This window comes from Schistocerca piceifrons, chromosome 7, assembly GCF_021461385.2.
Source record: "Schistocerca piceifrons isolate TAMUIC-IGC-003096 chromosome 7, iqSchPice1.1, whole genome shotgun sequence".
NCBI classification, from domain to species: Eukaryota; Metazoa; Arthropoda; class Insecta; order Orthoptera; family Acrididae; genus Schistocerca; species Schistocerca piceifrons.
Genome location: NC_060144.1, coordinates 131,204,495 through 131,227,685, shown reverse-complemented (window position 1 = coordinate 131,227,685; position 23,191 = coordinate 131,204,495). Strand labels below are relative to the sequence as shown.

The window sequence follows — 23,191 nt, the reverse complement described above, 5'->3', positions numbered from 1 at the left end:
CTGCTCCCCAAAATCAACTCAACAAGGTTCTGAGATAGCCGGTTTCGACCCATGCTGAAACATTCATTACAGCACATGGTGTAGCCTCCACAGGCAGTGGCAGGCGTTGACTCTGGCACCCTGTCGATCGTACAGACGGCGAATACTGTCATGGGATACGCTATGCCAGGACCTGCTCACGTAGTGAAGCAGCTGAAATTCAATATCACGTAGTGAAGCAGCCGAAATTCAATATCCACCACTAACCCTTTCACAGGATCGTCGCATAAAAATCCCATCAGGGCCTGGCGATTTATTTAGTGATTGAAATAAAATTTAGCAAAAATGGGAGGATCAGTTATAAAGAAGCATCTCACTTACGCAGCGGCGTTAAGTGCTTGGGTTTCGTTGGAAGACCTGTAGTCTTATTGAGAAAATGCTGAGCCATTGCCTGTTTAAAAACGGGATGCTGTGACGCGTTATTTGAAACTGGAATAATGACAGAATAATTTGAAGGCATCGGATTTAGAGATTCCGGAACTAAACGTTCGAGAAGATGAGGTTCTTAGATATTTTGGCTGTGCAATTTGCACTAAAAGCATTGACAATTTCTGCTGGCCAAATGCATCTATTTGTTATCAGCGTATGGCGACTGTCTCACAGACAATCTAAAGCTGTAACAAAAAACATGGATAGTTATTAATTAAATTATTAAAACAACTGACTGAACTAACTCAAATACAGTTTTTGATATTTACGTAAATGTTACACATTACAAAACGGTTCCTGCACTTGTAATGGAAAAGGTGCTTAGTCGTAACTTGGGGTAAAACAGAAGTGTGTCTCCTTTGCGGCAGCGAGGAAGACGTAAAAAATATCATTCATTTATTTAAACAAAATACATCATAGAAAGTAGTTAAAGGTTCTTAAACGCAGCTCTTCGCTGCTGTATCGTTGTGGGGGTGTTGGAACCATACAATTTACTGAAGTCAAAAAAATTACAAAATAATGTCAATCAGAGCATCGAGATGCACACTATTGATCGACCGAAACGTCGATTAACCGAAAGCGTTTCAGTTGGCAAATTGAAATCCGTGCCAAGTAGAATTCAACCAGTGCTGGGGCTGGGTGGTTCCTTCTTTTCCCTCTTCCTGCCAACCGTCAATGTTGCTGTTAGGTAAACGCATTGTTTTTAGTGTTTATGAAAAACTGCATACGTTATTTTAATTCCCGAATAAAATATTAATTTCAAATGTAAGATTGATAAATTTCTTAGCTGTTGCTGAGCAGTGGAAGAAGGACGAGATGTGGGAAAAATTCTTCTGCTAATAACTTTGAAAAAATTATTCCACATAATCCGCAAAGAACGTCTGAGGCATCACCCAGATTCGTTTCCCGGGGAAACTGGCGTGAATGCTCTGAAAGCACGGAGAAATGACCTAAGAGGCACGGCGTACAGAACCAACCTTTGTTGCGCAGAAAGGAAGACTGTTTGAATATAGTGGAAACGGAAACGAGCGTTTGGCGTCATTGGCCGGGAGGCCCCTTACGGGGCAGGTGCGGCTGCCTTGGTGCAGGTCTTATTACATTTGACGCCACATTGGGCGACCTGCGCGCCGGATGGGGATGAAATGATGATGAAGACAACACCCAGTCCCTGAGCGGAGAAAATCCCAATCCCAGCTAGGAATCGAACCCGGGCCCATAGGACGGGAATCGTCACGCTGACCACTCAGCTATCGGGGCGGATTTTGAATAGTGTAATAGCTAGTCATTGTATTGTATTCGTACTGGACTAACAGGTATAGAGGGTGATTTCCACGATGGTGTTACAAACTTTCAGGGATGAAAGAGAAAGCTAGATGCATCAATTTAATGTCAGGTAGCCTAGTGCAGGAACGATCAAATCGAAAGTTATAGGCATAAACCTTTCTGATACCTCTTAAAGTGGAATACACGTTCCGGTATTTTGTTGTTAAGATCGTAGACAATTTTCGGAAGTGGTAAAATGGACCAAACTAGAAAGAAGTGTAGGTAAATATGGGCTCTATAATGAATATCTTAAGAGCTACGAGCACCTGTTGATCTTCGCAACTGTGAAACACGTCTCTTCTACTGAATAAGCGCCCATAGGTCTTAAGGTATACATTTTAGAGTCCATGTTTACTAAACTGTTTTGTTTTGCTCCATAGTAACACTTCTGAAAGTTGCCTACTCTACAGTCTTAGGAACAACAGTACCGGTACATGTATTCCACTATCAGAGATATCAGAAACATTTTCATTTATAACTTTCGACCCGGCTGTTCCCGGAACAGGATCCCTTACCTCAAATTAATACATTTACCCCATTTATTAGTTATTTATTCGTGTCAGAAGCATTTATGATGTATAAAATAATGTACAGTATTTCCATGTAGTGTGTATATACATTTACAAGACAATTATTTACAAAAAAAAATTGTTCAAATGGCTCTGAGCACTATGGGACTTAACTTCTTAGGTCATCAGACCCCTAGAACTTAGAACTACTTAAACCTAACTAACATAAGGAGATCACACACATCCATGCCCGAGGCAGGATTCGAACCTGCGACCGTAGCGGTCGCGCAGTTCCAGACTGAAGCGCCTAGAACCGCATGGCCACACCGGCCGGCCCAATAGGTTTCTCAGTTTTGCAGATGGCTGAAAAACACACTTAATTCCGTATCTTCCGAGGACTCTTCCGATTCTTGACGGCATGGCACCAAGATACGGCAAAAAGGCCAAAGTGGTGGGTGTTTTCGTATCTTCATTCTGATCCATAGATTGAACTCGCCTGGGCCTGAATGCATTACGTACCTGTCTCTCAGAATAACCGTTTTGTCGGAACACTGTCTTCAAATGTTGTATTTCACTCGACAGCCTCTCAGGATCAGATACAATACGTGTTCTATGAACTAACGTACGTAATGCATTGTGCAGGATGATGTCAGCTTGTGGCCTGCAGATATAGATCGGCATGCCTTCGCTTGCGGTAGACGTTGTGTCCCAAGGTTCCAACTGCTTTCCTTCGTACCAAGACATCAAGGAAAGGTTAAGCACCATCTTTTTCCACTTCCATTGTGAAGTTTATATTCGGATGGAGCGAATTCAGATGCTCGAGGAACGTAGGTAGAGTATCAAGTCCATGTGGCCACAAAGTGATCCGGCGACAAACCCGTGAAGACTATTTACAACACATCCGCCGGAAAAACTTGAAGAGTCACAAGAAGAAACGTTCCTACAGTGGTATGTCCGGAAACCAGTACCTGCTGAGACATGAGCCAATCTTCGTCTCATTCCCATCTGTCTGTTACGTAAAAGTAGGCACTATAGGCAGTGCTGCATGTGAAAACCACGCATCCTCATAGGTCCAAGAGCCCTTATTTGCAGTGGATCACACACTCTTTCAGCTACACCTCACTGCTTTAGGACTGCGTCATATTCAATGGCCACATGCTCCTGTAGCGCCTGTACATTGACGATGGGTTGCGCATACACAATGCCCCTAAATGTTCTCATAGTCAGAAATCCAACGGATTCAGGTCCGGTGAACGAGAAAGCCATTCTACCGGACCTCCTCAACCAACCCATCGCCCATGAAACACTGTGTGAGGTACTGTCATAAGATTCGTAGAAAATTGGTTGGTTCTCCGTCGTGCATAAAATGTAGTCGTTGTCTTTCTGCAAGGGTAACGTTCTTCAGGAGCTGTCCGCAGCTCGTGGTCTTGTGGTAGCGTTCTCGCTTCCCGCGCACGGGATCTCGGGTTCGATTCCCGGCGGGGTCAGGGATTTTCCCTGACTCGAGATGACTGAGTGTTGTGTCGTCTTCATCATCATCATTCACCCCATTACGGTCGGAGGAAGGCAGTGGCAAACCACCTGCGCTAGGACCTTGCCTAGTCAGCGGTGCGGGTCTCCCAGATCGTCCCCTAAGCTTCCTCGGAATATGAGACCTCATCATCGTCTTCAGTAGCTGTGGTTATTCATCGCATAGAAATCTATGATACACAGCACCCAGTAATCTGCTTGATGAAGTGTATGGCCCTGCGTCACCGTAAATTTCTGCTCATACGTTGACGCTGAAGCTATCCTGATGCCTGACCTGCACGATTTCTCGAGAACTTTCATGTACCCACACACGCGTATTGTCGTAATTTACTATGGCACTCCGGTGACGGTCTAAACCGCCGGAAACAACATGTTACTCGTCGGAAGAAAAACGGTCTATATCTTAACAAATATTAGCTTTAGGACATATAATTACCAGAAATTTTCTTCTTGTTTTGACCGATACTAGCTCCTGTGAGGAAACTACCCCCTTTCAAGGATCACTTTGCATTAAACGAATGTAGCAACACTTTCGTAACTGCATAATTAGTCTTTTACTTCTGACTCCTCCGGGAACTAACCTGCGTTCCACGTGATGTGGTGCTTGCGCAATGCGCAGCGCTCTGCCTAGCCGTCCTGAGGAGCAGCTCCTGTTTCTTAGGGACTTCCCGGCTGCGAGCGGGCTTTACAGGCCGCGGTCTTTCTCGGAAGCAACTCGCCTGACATCTCTAACTAATCGCAGAACACCTGCCACAGAGCGCACGCGAGCAGCTATTCTAAACAAATTGGTTGCCACTAGAGGATATCCTGTTCGTGCCAGCCTCCAGTATCTCCAAAACGTCTACAACCACACGAAGTTCGATTGCGTGCCTACGTAGCTAGTTTTTAAGTTCAGGCAGTAAAAATTCGAGCCACTATCGTCATCTGGTTGAGCTACTGTTGGTTTCGCTGAAGCTAATTTTATATTCTACGAACAGAACTGGAATTCTTATAACTCAGTAATTTGTTCGCTTGTAATGTCAGTTAACATAGGGTTTCACATTCTTTGCAAAGTTAGATTCCCTTCCCCCCCCCTCCCCCCTCCCACACGTAGTTTTAGCACGCAAGATTTGGCGATAGCACATACCTATAGGTGGAGCATCTAGAGAATGCACTACCCAAATGACTTGCTTAGTTGTTTTTTATTTTTTTTATTTTTATTTTTTTTAGTATTTTTGTCGGGCAGGATACTCCAGCTTATTCCATCGTTGACATAGGAGGTGTGTGTGGAAAGAAATGAGACAGTTTTTTTATCTGCTAAAGTTTTTATTTTTTGCAACTAATATTGTCTACGTGCCAGACCGAGACTCGAAATCGGGACCTTTACCTTTCGCGGGCAAGTGCTCTACCAATTGAGCGACCCAAGCACAACTCAAGACCCGTCCTCACAACTTTACTTTCGCCAGTGCCTCGTTTCCCACCTTCCGAACTTCACAGAAGCTCTCCTACGAGAGTTCCAAAACGACTTTCTTTTAAGACTTTTTCAATTTTGGTGAAAGAAAAAAGTCACAAGCACTCATATTAGGTGAATAGGGGATTGTGAAACAGCTGGAATTTCTAAAGTTCAGTGATGGAAGTGGCCATGTGACAAGGAGCTTTGATGTGATACAGCATCCACTTGTCTCTAATGTCCAGTCTTACTCGATACAGTCTTTTCCTGAGCCTTTGAACGACGTTTTCGTAAAAAATTTGGTTGGCTGTTTGTTCAAATGGCTCTGAGCACTATGGGACTTAACACCTGAGGTCATCAGTCTCCAAGACTTAGAACTACTTAAACCTAACTAACCTAAGGACATCACACACATCCATGCCCGAGGCAGGATTCGAATCTGCGACCGTAGCAGCAGCGCGGTTCCGGACTGAAGCGCCTAGAACCGCACGGCCACAACGGCCGGCTTGGCAGTTTGTCAATCACAGTTTAATATAGGAGTGAATTAAGCCATTGAAAATATGAACTTGCAGAATATTAATAATAGCCAGAATTTAAATACAAACATGTAAACGTGCATGCATTGGGTTGTACAAGTGCAGGATGTCAGTTTATGGGATAGAGTTCCATGCCTGTTGCACTTGGTCGGTCAATACAGGGGCCATTAATCCTGTTTGTGAATGACGCTGGACCGTCGTCCCATGATGCTCTACTGGAGACAACTCTGGTGATCGAGTAGGCCAAGGCAACATGTCGCCACAGTGTAGCGCATGTTGAGTTACAACAGCGGTATTTAGGCGAGTGTGACCCTGTTGGAAAACACCCCTTCGAACGCTGGTCATGAATGGCAGCACAACAGGTCGAATCACCAGCCTGACGTACAGTTTTGTAATCTGGGTGCGTAGGATAACTACGAGAGTGCTCCTGCTGTCGTACGAAATCGCACTCCAGACCGTAACTCCAGGTGTGGGCCCAGTGTGTCTAGCACGCAGACAGGTTGGTCACAGGTCCTAAACTGGCCTCCTTCTGAACAATACACGGCCATCACTGGCACCGAAGCAGGACCAGCTTTCTTCAGGAAATACAACAGATCTCCATCCCGCCCTTCAACGAGCTCTCGCTTGACACCATTGAAGTCGCAAATGGTGGTCTTTTGGGATAGTGTAATGTACGCTACAGGGCCACTGGTTCAGAGCTATCCTTGCAGTAACTGATTGAGCCGTGTCCGGCTCGCGTCGATGCCGTTTGTTCTTTGGCATTTTGTAACAATGGAGTGGCGTCTTATTTCTCCCTGAGTTGCTACCATAACGAGTTGCTGACTTGCCTCCGTCAGTGGGAGCAGCAGCACTTATCGATACTAGTACTGCTGTACCATCTTTTGCGTGACCGCTATATTTCCGTGTGGTGGTGTGTGTGGCAGTCGGTCGGTTGGGACGCAGCAGCGAGGAAGTCTCCGTGGCGCAAAGTCAGGCCGGGACTGCTGACGGGGTGCACGCGAAGTCGGATTGCGAGGCGCTAGCTGCGAGAGCTACAAAGTTCGTTGCCCACCGAACCTGGACACTGAAGTTGAGTGATCAGTTGACCTGTTATGAAATCTTAACTACTGTGACATTTCTTCATTCATTGCCGGTTGTTGCTTCCCGGGCTGTTCTGGATAGCAGCAACGTATGGTGTGTAGGAGTCAGCAAAATTTTGCAGCCGTCATCCTGTATGGTCTTTAACTATTAAATTGGTTGTTATTCGTCAGTGAAGTGCACAAGCAGTATTTTCTGTCTTGTGGCCGTTAACGCCCCAGTTACTTGTCCTGGTAGTTAGCGTAGTTTTGCAGCAGAGTGTTTTTCCCTCGCCGTGTTGATGCTATCCGGCATGGAGTGAGTTCGACAGCCTTTTAGTTGTTTGTTCATATTTTTAGAGTGGTTATTGCTCCTTGGCTGTTTTTAGACGCCAATTTTGAAGATGTAGTGCTGCTGGTATCTTCGTCCTTGGCTGATACCGTTGTCGTGGCTCTGAGCACTATGGGACTCAACTGCTGTGGCCATCAGTCCCCTAGAACTTAGAGCTACTTATACCTAACTAACCTAAGGACATCACTTACACCCATGCCCGAGGCAGGATTCGAACCTGCGACCGCAGCAGCAGCGCGGCTCCGGACTGGAGCGCCTAGAACCGCACGGCCACCGCGGCCGGCACCGTTGTCGTGCCATTGGTCGGGCAGAAGGGAATTGATTAGGTTGTTGGTCAGTCCTTCAGCCACCCTGGGTCGGTTGCCATCCGATTATTTAACCTTACTCTTGGCTGCCTGTCTCACCTCACCTTACCTTAGAGCTACCGCCTCAGGCTGACCTTTGGTACACTTCTGAGCACCACTGTTCTGTCGGTTTTAGATTGTGATTTTCATTTTTTCTGAAGTACTGTGTGAGGCCTTCAGCCATCTATTAATTTAGTTTGTTTTAATTTTAAAATAAGACCTTCAGCCAACTTAATTAAAATGTGAAGATTGATTTGTTTAAAAACTAAATTTCGGACGTTAGTCGTACCTGAAATTCTTGTTATCCAGGCCTCAAGCCCTGAGTTGTTCAATGTCTTGTATGTGGCCTTCAGCCGAGATTTTACGTGAAATACTTTTTTAGGTAGGAGCTTCAGTCACTTGTGTTCTTTAAAGCAATTTTTTATAACTTGTGTTCAGGCCTTTAGCTCTTCTTGTTTTTGGTGTGGTTTTGGGCCTTCAACCCAGGAGGTATCTCAAGTTTTCTTAACTAGGCCTTCAGCCATATTGTTTTATTTTGATCGTTTTAAGGCAATACGAATTAAGTGGTTCTTAGGAAAATAAAAGTTTGTGTGTTTTGTGCAACTGACAGTAACTGATTATGGCCCCTTCACAACCATAACCTGATCCGCTCTACCCCGTGAAACCAGATTTCACCGATTTGTAACACTTGGTTGTGTCACTGTGGTGCCAACTGCTCCTCAGATTACTGCTCCAGATGCAGTACGATGTGCTGGAGCCATACGCTGAATGCGATAGTCTTCCCAATCGATAGTGCCAAGTGGTTACTCCAGAGCCCAGTCTTCTTACGACCATACATTCTCGTGACTACCGCTGCCAGCAATCATACACCGTATCCACTTTCCTGCCAAGTCTTTCTGCGGTATCACGGATGTAACATCCATCTCCTCGTAGCCCTGTTACACAACAGTGAGTTGCTGATAATAGCATCTTGTCGCCTTAAAGGCATTCCTGACTAATATCAACTCACCAGGTCCAATCTCAAAGGTGACTAACACTCAACAACCGTTACATCTTGTATTTAAAGCATACCTGATTTGCATACCCATAGTCGCCACTAGCGCTGCTCTCATGCGACTGGCGCGAAATTTGGATAGATGCCGTCTTTCAGATGTATAAACACGCCTAACAGCTTTCGTTTATGTCGCACAACACCTCGGTGCAGCGATTCTTTCCGTTAGTGTATTTGCTTTCCTACTTCCCCTTCCGACAAAAATTTAACGTCACTGCATATAATCACAGATCCCTGAACATGAACCATTTTGGTGCATTTATGCTGCTTGAAGACTACCCGCCAGGGTACCTGAGAGCGCTAATGCGCTGCTTCCTGGACTCGGTTGGGCGCGTCGGCCCCGGACCGAATCCGCCCGGCGGATTACCGACAAGGGCTGGTGTACCGGCCAGCCTGTATGTGGTTTTTAGGCGGTTTTTCACATCCCACATGGTGAATCCTGGGCTGGTCCCCATGTCACGCCTCAGTTACACGACTCGCAGACATCTGAAACACATTCACATTATTTCATGATTTACACTAGACGGGGCATACAGATGGGGTACACTAATTCCGTCCCGGTGGGTATGGGATGGCGGCAGGAAGGGCATTCGGCCACTTCTTAAAATTAACCATGCCAAATCCGTACTTAACCCTGCCGACCCTGCACACGATGTGGGATAAAGGCAGTGGCAAAAGAAGAAGAAGATGCTGCGCGAAGACTGTGGTATTGTGCTGTATAGTAAAAGGAGATCGCTCGAAGTGCGCAGGTCGACAGTCGACGATCAACTGAGGCACCCGCTTCTACGGAACCACAGGGTTGCAATCAGTCGGCGCTCAAGGCTTTTCTACGCCGGTGCCACGCTATTTTGGGAGTGTCAAGATTAGTTAGCCTACTTGCGTGCATAGAGCGTCCAATAGCCGTGCTAATATTTCTGTTCTGCCATGTGCAACGAGCAGCGATATGCGGCGACGGGTTCCGTATTGCGCAGTACGAAGGCTGGATGGTGACCTGTTCTCGTGAAACACTGGATTGGTGAGTGGAATGCAGCATCGTGGGTCGTCTGTCCGTTGTTATAATCGCCGACCGCCGAGGGTAACCTATGTCATCCACACGTGTTGACCTCAGCAGATGAGTCATGTGGCTCTGGTTTTCCCTGACTTGGCGGCAATCGTGCTACAATTTCACCTCGGAGGCACGTGCGGACCGCCGTTTTTGCAACACCTCGGAGACGGTGTGTCGGATTATCTGATCGCAAACAAATGTAGTATGGTACAAGTACACAACTGGCCATTAAAATTGCTACACCACGAAGATGACGTGCTACAGGCGCAAAATTTAACCGACAGGAAGAAGATGCTGTGATATGCAAACGATTAGCTTTTCAGCATACACACAAGGTTGGCGCTGGTGGCGACACCTACAACGTGCTGACATGAGGAAAATTTCCAAACGATTTCTCATACACAAACAGCAGTTGACCGGCGTTGCCTGGTGAAACGTTGTTGTGATGCCTCGTGTAAGGAGGAGAAATGCGTACCATCACGTTTCCGACTTTGATTAAGGTCGGATTGTAGCCTATCGCAATTGCGGTTTATCGTATCGCCACATTGCTACTCGCATTGGTCGAGATCCAATGACTGTTAGCAGAAATGGAGTCGGTGGGTTCAGGAGGGTAATACGGAACGCCGTGCTGGATCCCAACGGCCTCGTATCACTAGCAATCGAGATGACAGGCATCTTATCCGCATGGCTGTAACGGATCGTGCAGCCACGTCTCGATCCCTGAGTCAACAGATGGAGACGTTTGCAAGACAACAACAATCTGCAAGAACACTTCGACGAAGTTTGCAGCAGCATGGACTATCAGCTCGGAGACCACGGCTGCGGTTACCCTAGACGCTGCATCACAGACAGGAGTGCCTGCGATGGTGTACTCAACGACGAACCTGGGTGCACGAATGGAAAAACGTCATTTTTTCGGATGAATCCAGGTTCTGTTTACAGCATCATGATGGTCACATCCGTGTTTGGCAACATCACGGTGAACGCACATTGGAAGGGTGTATTCGTTATCGCCATACTGGCGTATCACCCGGTGTGATGGAGTGGGGTGCCATTCGATACACGTCTCGGTCACCTCTTGTTCGCATTGACGGCACTTTGAACAGTGGACGTTACATTTCAGATTTGTTACGACCCGTTGCTCTACCCTTCATTCGATCCCTGCGAAACCCTACAATTCAGCAGGATAATGTACGACCGCATGTTGTAGGTCCTGTACGGGCCTTTCTGGATACAGAAAATGTTCGACTGCTGCCCTGGCCAGCACATTCTCCAGATCTCGCACCAATTGAAAACGTCTGGTCAATGGTGGCAGAGCAAGTGGCTCGTCACAATACGCCAGTCACTACTCCTGATGAACTGTGGTATCGTGTTGAAGCTGCACGGGCAGCTGTACCTGTACACGCCATCCAAGCTCTGTTTGACTCAATGCCCAGGCGAATCAAGGCCGTTATTACGGCCAGAGGTGGTTGTTCTGGGTACTGATTTCCCAGGATCTATACACTCAAATTGCGTGAATATGTAATCACGTCAGTTCTAGTATATATATTTGTCCAATGAATACCCGTTTATCAACTACATTTCTTCTTGGTGTAGCAATTTTAATGGCCAGTAGTGTATCTGTGAACTGGGTACAACTTCCTGGGCAAACTGCCAACCTCAAATCTAAATCGTTCCCTGCATCCAATAGAACGCTGTTTTGTCTCTCCACTAAAAGAGGAACATTAGTGTTACACATGTTTGCTCTGTTTTATACATTTATTTATGATTAAAGGAAATGATAACTACGAGAAATTCTCGTTGGTGCGGCAACAAAAGGGCCGGCCGTTGTGACCGAGCGGTTCTAGGCGCTACAGTCCGGAATCGCGGGACCGCTTCGGTCGCAGGTTCGAATCCTGCCGCGGGCATCGATATGTGTGATGTCCTTACGTTAGTTAGGTTCAAGTAGTTCTAAGTCCAGGGGACTGATGACTTCAGATGTTAAGTCCCATAGTGCTTTGAACCATTTGAACGGCAGCAAATCGCAGTATGTCAAAAGTGTAGAAGTACAAGTGTGGCGAGAAAGTACCTTTCCACTTGAACTAAAAGTGTGCAAAAATGTAAGGTGGTAACATATTTAGGAGTTGAAACTCATATTCTGATCATTAATATAACAAAATGCTCTTCACGAAAATTACAACAAGACTGCAGAATGTGGGCGAGCGTTATCTTGCTGCAGGATGACACCTCTTCACAGTTTTCCACGACGTTTGGATCTGACTGCAGGTTTTAGTTTCGTACGCAACACATCACATCCACCATACAATACAGACCTGGCTCTAAAGCCTAGTTTACGCTGGGGCGACGTCTTGCAACATTGTGGCATGCTAGGAAAATGTTTTGAAATGCTTAACTACTACATAACACTTTTTCAAAATTAATAAGCAAACACATTAATAGTAAACTTTCAGTGTTCGGTTCCACCAATTTAAATTATATGTAAAGTTTTACTCCTGTGCGTGGGAAATAAACATCCCAGGTTGGGATGCATAAAGTAAATCCAGAGGAGGGGATGGTCTAATGCAGAGGGGGGGGGGGGGGGGGGAAATGCCCCCCATCCTCCCCTGCAAATCGCACACTGTGTTAGAGCCGCTCTTTTGCCATTGTTGCACCAGGAAAGTGATGTGTTGTTCCAGCGTCCACGTCTGTCCATGAAACACAACTTGCTCTGCAAGACGTGTAGCAACCTCCCTGGGCAGCATGATCTCCGAACTAATCTCTAATCGAGCACAAGTGGGGTATGATGAGATGAGAAGTGACGCGTGCGACTTGTCGGCCAACAACTCTTGCAGAACTACGTGAAGAGGTAGAGCAGTTGTGGCGTATCTTAGGACAGTATTAGCCATCTGTACGATCTATTGGATACCAGAGTTAGCGCCTGCACTGCCGCCCATGGTGGCTATATCATGTAATAATATTGGTGTTTCGGCATGTATTTGATATCCAGAATGATATTTTCACTCTGCAGGGGAGTGTGCGCTGATATGAAACTTCCTCGCAGATTAAAACTGTGTGTTCGGCACGGGAAGTTTCATATCAGCGCACACTCCGCTGCAGAGTGAAAATCTCATTCTGGAAACATCCCCCAGGTTGTGGCTAAGCCATGTCTCCGCAATATCCTTTCTTCCAGGAGTGCTAGTGCTGCACGTTTCGCAGGAGAGCTCCTGTGAAGTTTGGAAGGTAGGAGGCGAGATACTGGCAGAAGTAAAGCTGTGAGGACGGGGTGTGAGTCGTGCTTCGGTAGCTAGATGGTAGAGCACTTGCCCGCGAAAGGCAAAGGTCCCGAGTTCGAGTCTCAGTCCGGCACACAGTTTTAATCTGCCAGGAAGTTTCATGTATTTGATATTTTTATGATCTGATAGATGATGACAGATCCTATATTATGTAAAACTATGTATAGATTGTGATCCAGCTCGGTAAATATGAGTGCTGTGTCCTCCCGAAGGTACGGGACACAGCCCACATAGGAGAATGCTGAGCTGCCTACAACTCAGGCGCAACATAGTTAAGCTCCGGAAGACGGTGGGCACGACAGAGACTACGTTATGCATCCACTTTCCAACACAGCAAAAGTTCTCAAGTGGACATCCGTATGCCACACGTGAATATAAGCAGTCATTCAGCTCCACTTAGCAGTTGGTACTACACGTCAGTGAGTACCTCTAGTCAGTCAATGTCTCAGGTCAGTGTCTCAGCGGGTGTCCCAAAACTCATCCAAAGGAGAACCCAAACTGCACATTATACAAGCGATGTTAATCGTCATCTAGGACTATATCAGGGCTTAAGACAGTTCAGTGCAAGAGAACATTCGTCTATATTGGCGCTCACCATCTTCGTACTCCATTAAAGTATTGTAAAACTTCCTATCAATAAATCGTTTTAAGCTGTTGCTAATTTATGTTGACTTATATTTTGCCATACCTGTTGCCTAACCCTGTTTGGCCATGAGACGAAACGGTATACTTTCTGTATGCAAGAAAGGCACATAGCAACAGCAGCTACTTCGGTGGTGGGGGGTTCTCCTCCTGCCACACTTAGATATTTGACACCAACGTATTCGGTGAACACAACAGTGAAAAAATGGTTTACTACATTGTTTAGGGACAAACCAGCTCTATGCTCCACAAATATGTTAGGGAAAGTGAAACGCGTATGTATTCAGTACCAGCGATGGTGAGGCATGACAGAATCTCTGACCAGAGAGTTATTTATCGTGTCTAGTCTGCGCTTGACTGCGCGAGAGTTCAGTTGCGAGTAGGATGTTGTGAGTTGGACTCAGTCGGAAGTTGTGTGTGAGGAGTCGGCGGGCGTCGACATGGGTCTCTGGTCACGGTTCGGGACGAGGTTATTGTTAAATAAGGTAATGAAGCAGCATTGCGTACATCTGATAATGTAATGTATGTTAATTGTAATTAATTTGTTCAAGAAATGCCCCAATAATAATTTTGTTTTCAAAGCAATCGTTTTTAAGAAAAGAATCATTCCAATTGAAACAATATCTCCTACGCTTTTCCTCCCAGAATCAATTTATCAGATTAATTATTGCACAGGGCCTAAGGTCAGCGCAGCTGCCCTTATAACATTTATCAGGTTGATCTTAACGTTAATTTTGTGGGGACTTAACATTTTTGCACATTTTTATTATCATTGACTTTTATTACTGCGGGAAGCTAACATTTGGCAGTATTTGCAATTCTATTCAATTCTTTTCATTTTCATATTTTCACGGGGAGGTTACACTTGGCGACATCCGGACCAGGATCCTATTTCTTTGAGAATCTTCTGAAAAGTAGTCAGATATCTGCTCTTATTTACTAAAATATAATTAGCATTTTTGCGCAACGCTTTTACTAATTTTGTGACTTTCTTTCCTCAGATCATCGGCAATTCGTTGCTCTTTGTTGTATTCGTATTTGTTGAATTTTGTATTGTCTTTGTTTCATTTTTGAATAATTGTGATTTGTGTTAAAATGCCGCGAAAAACTATTAATAGTACATCGCGAGGTGTAATGAATGAAATTACCGACTTAAACAACTTCACCGATAGTACTTGTGCCACGCAGTGTAATGATGACAATCCTGCGTTCACTGACAATCAGTGCGTTCCAACCACTAATGATTATTTTTATCTTAATGATGAACAAACGAACTCAATTGTCTCCTCTGTTAATTTGACGACAATTGATGACGCGGGGCGCCCTATTGTAATGAGCGCTGCCCAGCTTAACACACCCGGTTTGGAAAATTCAAGTAACGTACAGACAAATTTTTCTAATGAAAATGGACAGTGTACTGAAAGTACGACGGATTCATTTAATTCCGAAATAGTGACCAACAGTGTACATTCGACTGGCAAACCTTTTTGTTAATTACAGAATGACCAAATGGTCACACAAAACGCGACAATTGCAGGTACGCAATCAAACAGCACAGATAATAGAGTAGCTAATGTTACTTTGGATCAAATTATGGCATTGTTGCTACAAACGAATAAACAACTTAGTGAAGATTTCAAACAACAACTTAATGAAAATTCCAAACAACAGAATGAAAGACAAGACAAAAATCACAAACAACTTAGTGAACAGGTCAGACAACAGAGTGAAGATAACAAACAAGATAACGAAAAACTCAAACAATACTTAGACAACAATTCCAGACAGCTTAGTGAACAAATTAGAGACGTTGCCGCGTAGTGTCATGATACTAAGGAACAGTTACGCGAGGAAAATGAGGCTTGTTCAAAAAAAAGTAAGGAAGAAATTAGATCTGTTGCTCAAGAATAAAGGGATATGCAAACAGCTACAACAGAAACACTTAGAGAGGAAATTAGTACAGTCGGTAAACAATGCTCTGAAAAAGCTACACAATTACGCGACGAGTTTAAACTAATGACAGCAGAACTTTCGCGCACAATGGATGCAAAGATAGACGCGAAATTCGACCAACAGAACACTCAAATTGACGAACGTTTTAATCAACACCTACAAAACAGTGATACGCGTTTCCGCAAATTTATACAGGATCAAAACAAAGTAAAACGTCAAGTCATGGAAACAATCACTGCACAGAGACAGGAAGACAAACGTAAATTGTTCGCGAAAGCAAAAACATACGTAGACAACAATATTGCTACAGTGTCCGACGAAATTAATACCATCAAACAGTCAAACACAGAATTACGTGACGAAATTTCCGATCTTAAATCGAAAACAGACACATACACAACAGATTTTCAGACAGTGATAGACAGACTCGAACAATTAGAACTAACACAGGATTCCAATGTCGTCAAAGCTAACGTTAAAAAACTGAACGAAACCACACGTAAAATGCAAAAGCAGATTAACGCCTGTGACACTAAAACCGATGATCAGGTAAAAATACTGACTGAAAAATGTGATAAATTGGCCAGTCGTATTGATGTTATTGAAAGTAATAATGACAACAAATCAGACGATACTGCACCGATTTCGTTTAACCAAACACCTGAATTCCAAAATTTACAGCAGACAATCAATGAGATCGATTCATCTAATAATACATTACGTAGAAAGTTGTCAAGTTTACAGTAAGAAGTAACAGAGATGAAAAATATTTCAGTTAATAACACATCACAGCAGACGCCACTTTGCGAACATTTGTCAGACTCACGCAGCGCGTATAATTTGGGTAATCTACAGAGACTACGAGACTTAAAATCCGAAAAGCTACGCGACTTAAAATCTGAAAAGTTACGCAACTTGAAATCCGAAATGACACAGACAAACAGATTCTCACACAAACCTGAACGTGTTCACAAATTCAGAGACGATAACGTAGATTACGAGCAATTTTTATCTGTAAGAAAATCTAAGGAATTTAATAATGACAGAGCATAGATACACGATTTGAACTGTATACGACAACTTATTTTTGTACTTTCACCGCTATTAGCTGTAACGCAGAAACTAGCTTTGAACTGGATACGAAAATCTGCTCTTAAATTTTTACCAACATTTCGTGTAATGCAGAAAATACAATTAGCATGGATACAGCAATTTATTTTTGAATTTTATCGGCATTGCCTGTAACGCAAAAGCTGAAATGTATTTGCAGCGCGTAATAGACCTCAGGGGATTCATTACGCTTTAATGAATATGTGCCGTAGCGTGCATAGGGCCCCGAGCTGTAGTAGTGCTGTTTCATCTTTAGTTTTCTGCACTGCTGCCTTCTCTTCTACTATCCTTTATATCTATCAAAACAGCTCTTTAACTATTGCTCTACCTATAATTAAGAAAAATGACTAAAGAAAACCCGATAAGACAAGTTTTTACGGAAAGTGACACTTTTTTTATTAGACGCTCCAGAAATGATAACCACGATAATCTTAATATCAGAGAAAAATTTAATCATCAGTACGTGCAAAATTTTCAGCAGTCGCAACCACATTTTGGTAACAATAGCTGTTCTTCACCACAACAGCATGAAAGTCAGCCGCTTAGCATACGTAACAAACAATGCAGTCTACAAGGTCAACCAAACCTTAATGTTTCGCCGCGTGCACGTATAGTCCCAGGTACAACAAATAGTAACGCACGGCAGCAAAGAAATAACTACGTATAGAAACACACTATTTCAATTCCTATCTCAAATGCACCGTATATTTCTATACGGTGCATTTGAGATAGGAATTGAAATAGTGTGTTTCTATCATGACAAACGTAAAAATAATGAGCACAATTTTCAGCGTGTCGATTTTTTCAGCAGCAAGAACATCAGCAACAACATGTTATCATGAATGAACCAGACAATAGGTGTCATCAATAGCGTAATACGTCAGGAAGAAATAACAGAGCAGTGCAAATACAGACGACGAACGCACGCAATTACATAAAATTCTTTTACAGCAAGCTCCAGTTTTCGACAACATTCCTGGTACTATGTCCGGTTTTATGTATGAATTTCAAGTCAAACAGCACGACACATTTAAAGCAAAGCATTATCCCATTCCATATACCCACAGAGAACAAGTTAAGAAAGAATTGCAGGATATGCTTGACGAAGGAATTATTGAACCGGCAGTTAGTCCGTACATAAACCCGCTCCATATTGTACAGAAAAAGGATGGCTCACTTCGCCTCGTACTTGATTCACGTCACATCAATGACACAATTATTAATGAAACAGATCGACCACAGACACTAGAGTAACTACTACAGAAATTTCACGGTACTGCTATTTATTCTACATTAGATCTGAAATCAGGATTTTGGCAAATTCAGCTTCATCCGAATTGCAGAAAGTATACAGCTTTTCTCTGTTTTGGTGACTGTTATCAATTTTGTAAATTACCGTTCGGCTTAACTATTTCTTCTGCAGCCTTTATTCGCGGTTTGAACACAATACTTCCGACAGAACTTAAAGACAGAATCACGACATACGTAGACGACATTCTTATTGCAGAAGCTAACTGGTGTGAACACAATGTGATTTTAGAACGACTGTTGCGAACTTTTCATGCACAAGGACTCACAGTTAATCTCAGTAAATCGCACTTTGGCAAAACTTCTATAAAATTTCTTGGACATGTAATTTCAGCAGAAGGCATTGCACCTGATCCGGAAAAACTTCAAGCTTTACGTGACATTACTGTTTCTACAACGAAGAAGCAACTACGCAGTTTTTTGGGCTTAATTAACTTTTTTCGTAAATTTATTCATCACTCTGCTTTAGACACACCTAGATTATGCCAATCGACAGGTAAAAACACTATTTGGTCCTGGGATAAGCAAGCACATTCTGAATTTATGAACCTGAAACATGCGTTGTTGAATGCACCACTTTTATCGCACCCAGATCTTACCAGAAATTTTTCCATTGCCACCGACAGTTCCAACACCGCTTTAGGCGTACATATTTTTCAGGAAATTGAAGAAGATGGCTCAACAGTAATTAAAAACATCGCATTTGCAAGTCGCATTCTGTCACCTGCTGAACGAAATTATTCTGTTACAGAACTGGAAACGTTATGTGTTGTTTGGGCTTTTACGAGATTTAGGCACTTTCTTTATGGAAGACATACCTCCGTTTACACAGACCATAGAGCAATACAATTTTTACTTTCGGCTAAATTTACACACGACAGACTCAGTAGATGGAAACTTTATCTACAGGAATTTGATTTCACAATTGTTCACATTCCCGGCACACAAAATATTATAGCAGACGCACTATCTCGTTCTCTCAGCAACAATCAGCAAGAAATCGCAACCAACTTCTGCAAAGCAAATTTCAGCGTCTTGTACATTTAACAAGTTGCATTTGAAAATTTTATTTCGTCGTCATTACAAGACATAGCACAAGAGCAGAGTAAAGATAACGTGTGGAAAGAAATTAAACACCTTTGGCGAGATAGGAATAATGTTACGATTAGAAACCATTACACTGTACGCAATCACATTCTGTTTCGCCGGTCTCACCCTGACAGCAACAATTGGTTATTATGCATTCCTGATGAACTTGTTCACAAATTAATCTGCTATACTCATTTAGGTTACGCACATTACGGAGCTAGAAAATGTTTTCTTATACTGAGACAGAACTGTTATTTTGCCAACATGGAGAAACGTATACGACGAGTTTTAGCGTCATGTAAAATCTGCCAGAAAGCTAAGTCAGACACAGCTTCACATATTCCTCCATTATATCCCATTGTACCTGTTAAAGTAAGACATATGGCCGCTGTAGACATTTTTGGTCCGATTCCCAGAACTAATAGAGGTTTTTGCTACATCTTTGTCGCTGTTGAACTCACTTCAAAATTTGTTACTTTTACTCCGTTACGCAAAGCTACTGCTAAAACCGTTTCGAAAGCATTTGTGAAGCATTTTATATTTCATGTAGGGCATGTGTTGAAAGTAATTTCCGACAATGGATCACAATTTCGTTCTGCTATATGGACACGCATGTTACGAGCTAGAAACATTTCTCCGATCTATATATCCAAGTACCATGCTTCTTCGAACCCTTGTCAACGATTAATGAAAGAAATTGGTAAACTGTGTTGAATATACTGCCACAAAAAACATATTGATTGGGACACACACATACACTCATTCCAGGATGTAATTAATTCCATACCAAATGAATCTACTATGCTATCTCCGTTTGTTATACTGGAAAATGCTGAACCACCTAACAAAATTAAAGAATTAGTAAACTTTCCTACATCTCGTCGACTACGACACCATGAAATAATTGACATTGCGCTGAACAACATCAAACGTGCCGCAGAGCGCCGAAGAAGACAGCAAAAACAGGTTTGCACACGCCGTGACTTTCACATTGGACAGAAAATATTAGTATGTACACACTATTTATCCAACAAAGGAAAAGGTAGGTGCAGTAAATTTGAACTTCTATACGCAGGTCCATATCGGATTCGCAGCATTCCTCACCCCAATGTTGTACACGTCGAAACTTTGAGAACCAGAAAATCCAAAGGCAACCACCATTGGTCAAACATCAAACCTTTTATTGAATGAAGACACTTTATGATTTAACATGCTATAATGCCATTTTGCTAGTTTTATGATCACTTATGCAATTATATTCACATGACTACTTATTAATGATTATCGTATTTTTCTTGGCAAGTGCCCGGCAAGGTAAGGTTAGCAGGTCGCTTTTCTTGTCGTTACACATTAGACAGTGCACATTTTCCAGATAAAATTACGTATGTTACGAATAATTATGCAATTCTATCTAGTGATATATTAATTTTATCAAATTTTTTCTCTATTAAAGTCTTCAATTCTCGCCTCTATTAACTACACAACATACAAGCTGAACACAAAGAAGGTCACATTTCTTGTCATCATTTTTTTATGTTTGTACGATTGTTTTCGTATTTTGTTTGTATGCACTATGAAATAGTTAAAATATAGTAAACACCAGTTGACTTTGACATTTTGCCTTATGATATCTCAACATCGTGACTACTTTACTGCTACATTGTGATACACTGAGTACATTTTTGCCTCTGAACACTATATAAGTTTCTCACACATTACGTTTTTTTTGTCATGTTATGCTGTATGCTTAATTATGTTACCATAAACCAGTCATTGTTTAGTGAGTATATGATGTAAATGCAAGATATTAATCTTTGTTCATCAATTTCAGAAAGAAATGACGCGTGAAAGAAATAAATTAAACAAAATGGGAATTTCACCATCGGAATGAACGAAAGAGAATGCAATACTTCGTGATGAAGAGTAAATGGATCAGAATCATCAAGCATTGACAAGAATATACTATACACATCGTAGAATAGCAGTCTTAACTAATTTTTTCTTTCAGAATACAAGGCGATTGATGCAGGCTGTCAGACAGAACTACACATCTTAGTTTTAGTGATGAAATATGATAGAAATAAGGAATAGTTGTATAATGAGTAATGGAGTGATTTTTTGCAGATGATAATGAATGCTGATGAATAATGATGAAGAATATGTTACTATGTATAATGAAGTTTTTCTTTACAGGTGATGATAATAATGGAGTTATGATAATATAGAAAATGAAGTGATGGATAATGAAGTTTTTCTTTACAGATGAGGATAATGTGGAAGTTATGTATTTATGCTATGTAGTTATTTAAGTATTTGTTGCAGTTCGCTTTGACAGCAGGTGTTATATTGCATAGTACAATGACTGAAGGTTTTGGAAAGGACAGCTATGGAACACATTTTTTATACACATTTCACTACCTGTTAATTCGAAGTTCACTACTTTTCATCATAAAATGCGTTTCTTCTTTCAGCTTAATAATCCATTTTTTTATATATTTTTGCAGGAGAAATTATTTATGAAATTAATGTGCTATAAGCAGTTGTTCATTAAATCTATGTCATTTATGAATGTGATTACATATACTCTACTTGTTTCATAACCTTGCTACAGCTGACTCATGACGTTACACATTTTCATTTAAAGGAACAACCCAGAAGCAAATTTTTTATTTTTCTCTTCTTGCTTTCCCCTGTAAATACCCAAAGCAATGCATTGCTAACAAAAAAATGTATTACCAGTCCCAAATAATGATACCAGTTTAAGAGAGTTCTGAGTAATACTGATTAGCTCTGAATAGTATGTCACTTGAATAATGAATGTTACTGATTACTGTATTGAGTGACCAATGATTAATTAATAATGCTTTGTAACTGGGAAATGAATGCTACTGATTACTGTATTGAGATGACCAATGATTAATTAATAATGCTTTGTAACTGACAAATGAATGCTAATGCTGCTAATTACTGTATTGGGATGACCAATGATTAATTAATAATGCTTTGTAACTGGGAAATGAATGCTACTGATTACTGTATTGAGATAACCAATGATTAATTAATAATGCTTTGTAACTGGGAAATGAATGCTACTGATTACTGTATTGAGATGACCAATGATTAATTAATAATGCTTTGTAACTGGGAAATGAATGCTACTAATTACTGTATTGGGATGACTAATGATTAATTAATAATGCTTTGTAACTGGGAAATGAATGCTACTGGTTACTGTATTGGGATTACCAATGATTAATTATCAACATTATTCTGTAATAGTATGTTATTGACTACCTCCTGTTTTAAGTAATGACTTCTGATGATTTGTAATTAGGCAACGAATTTCAATGTTCTCTGTAAAACGAATGACTACTGATGATTTGTAATTAAGCAATTAATGCCAATGTTCTCTGTAAAACAATTTATGAACATTTTTCTGTAATACTACATACATGGTACAGAAATGTTCAATAACTGGGCTATGACTGCCGCAAACTACTAATGTAATTCCCAATGAAGACTAGTATGTGACTTAATGTCCTTCACCTTCTGACCTAACTACCCTGAATTACTGAAATATCCATTTGTCCTGTATATCCTCTTGATCATGGAGCACTATATTTGGTTTTTGCACTAATTCTACGTTGGTGTGCCTTGTAAGAGCGTGGTGTTGACACGACATGCTGTCCACCACCGTGAGCGATGGAGACGTTATTATGGTCCCACTGTTTGGTGTACCTGATGTACTGCCAAAATGATAACATGGAATATTGCTACGACATTTCAGTGTCTTGGCTACGCTGATAAACACTTCTGGGAAAAGAACTTCAGATTGTCTCACTTGGTGTTGTACTTCTGTGGAAAGATATGGACTTTCAGTGCAGCTGCGTGCAGCCTAAAGTGCTACAACCATGATGCAATCCTTCCCTTTCCTATCCTAATTCTTGTAACATAGTGAAAATCATTTTTTGCTAACATCATTTGTATTCATGGCTTATACATTTTTTTCGATATATTCTGAACTACAGTGCGTGTGCACTTTTATCATTTTTCTAACATGATTTCTACTTATTGTATATACATTTTGTGATTTGCTGATATATTCTGAACTACAGTGCATGTGCACTTATGTCACTTGTCAACATGATTTTTTTTTCCATTACGTTTATTTGTTG

General features: G+C 42.0%; 1 protein-coding gene across 1 annotated transcript in view; it reads right to left on the bottom strand.

Annotated features, from left to right (window-relative positions):
- Positions 1 to 23,191, bottom strand: part of LOC124804928 (polyamine-transporting ATPase 13A3-like) — a 395,714-nt gene that overhangs the window by 68,309 nt on the left and 304,214 nt on the right. The window lies entirely within an intron of this gene.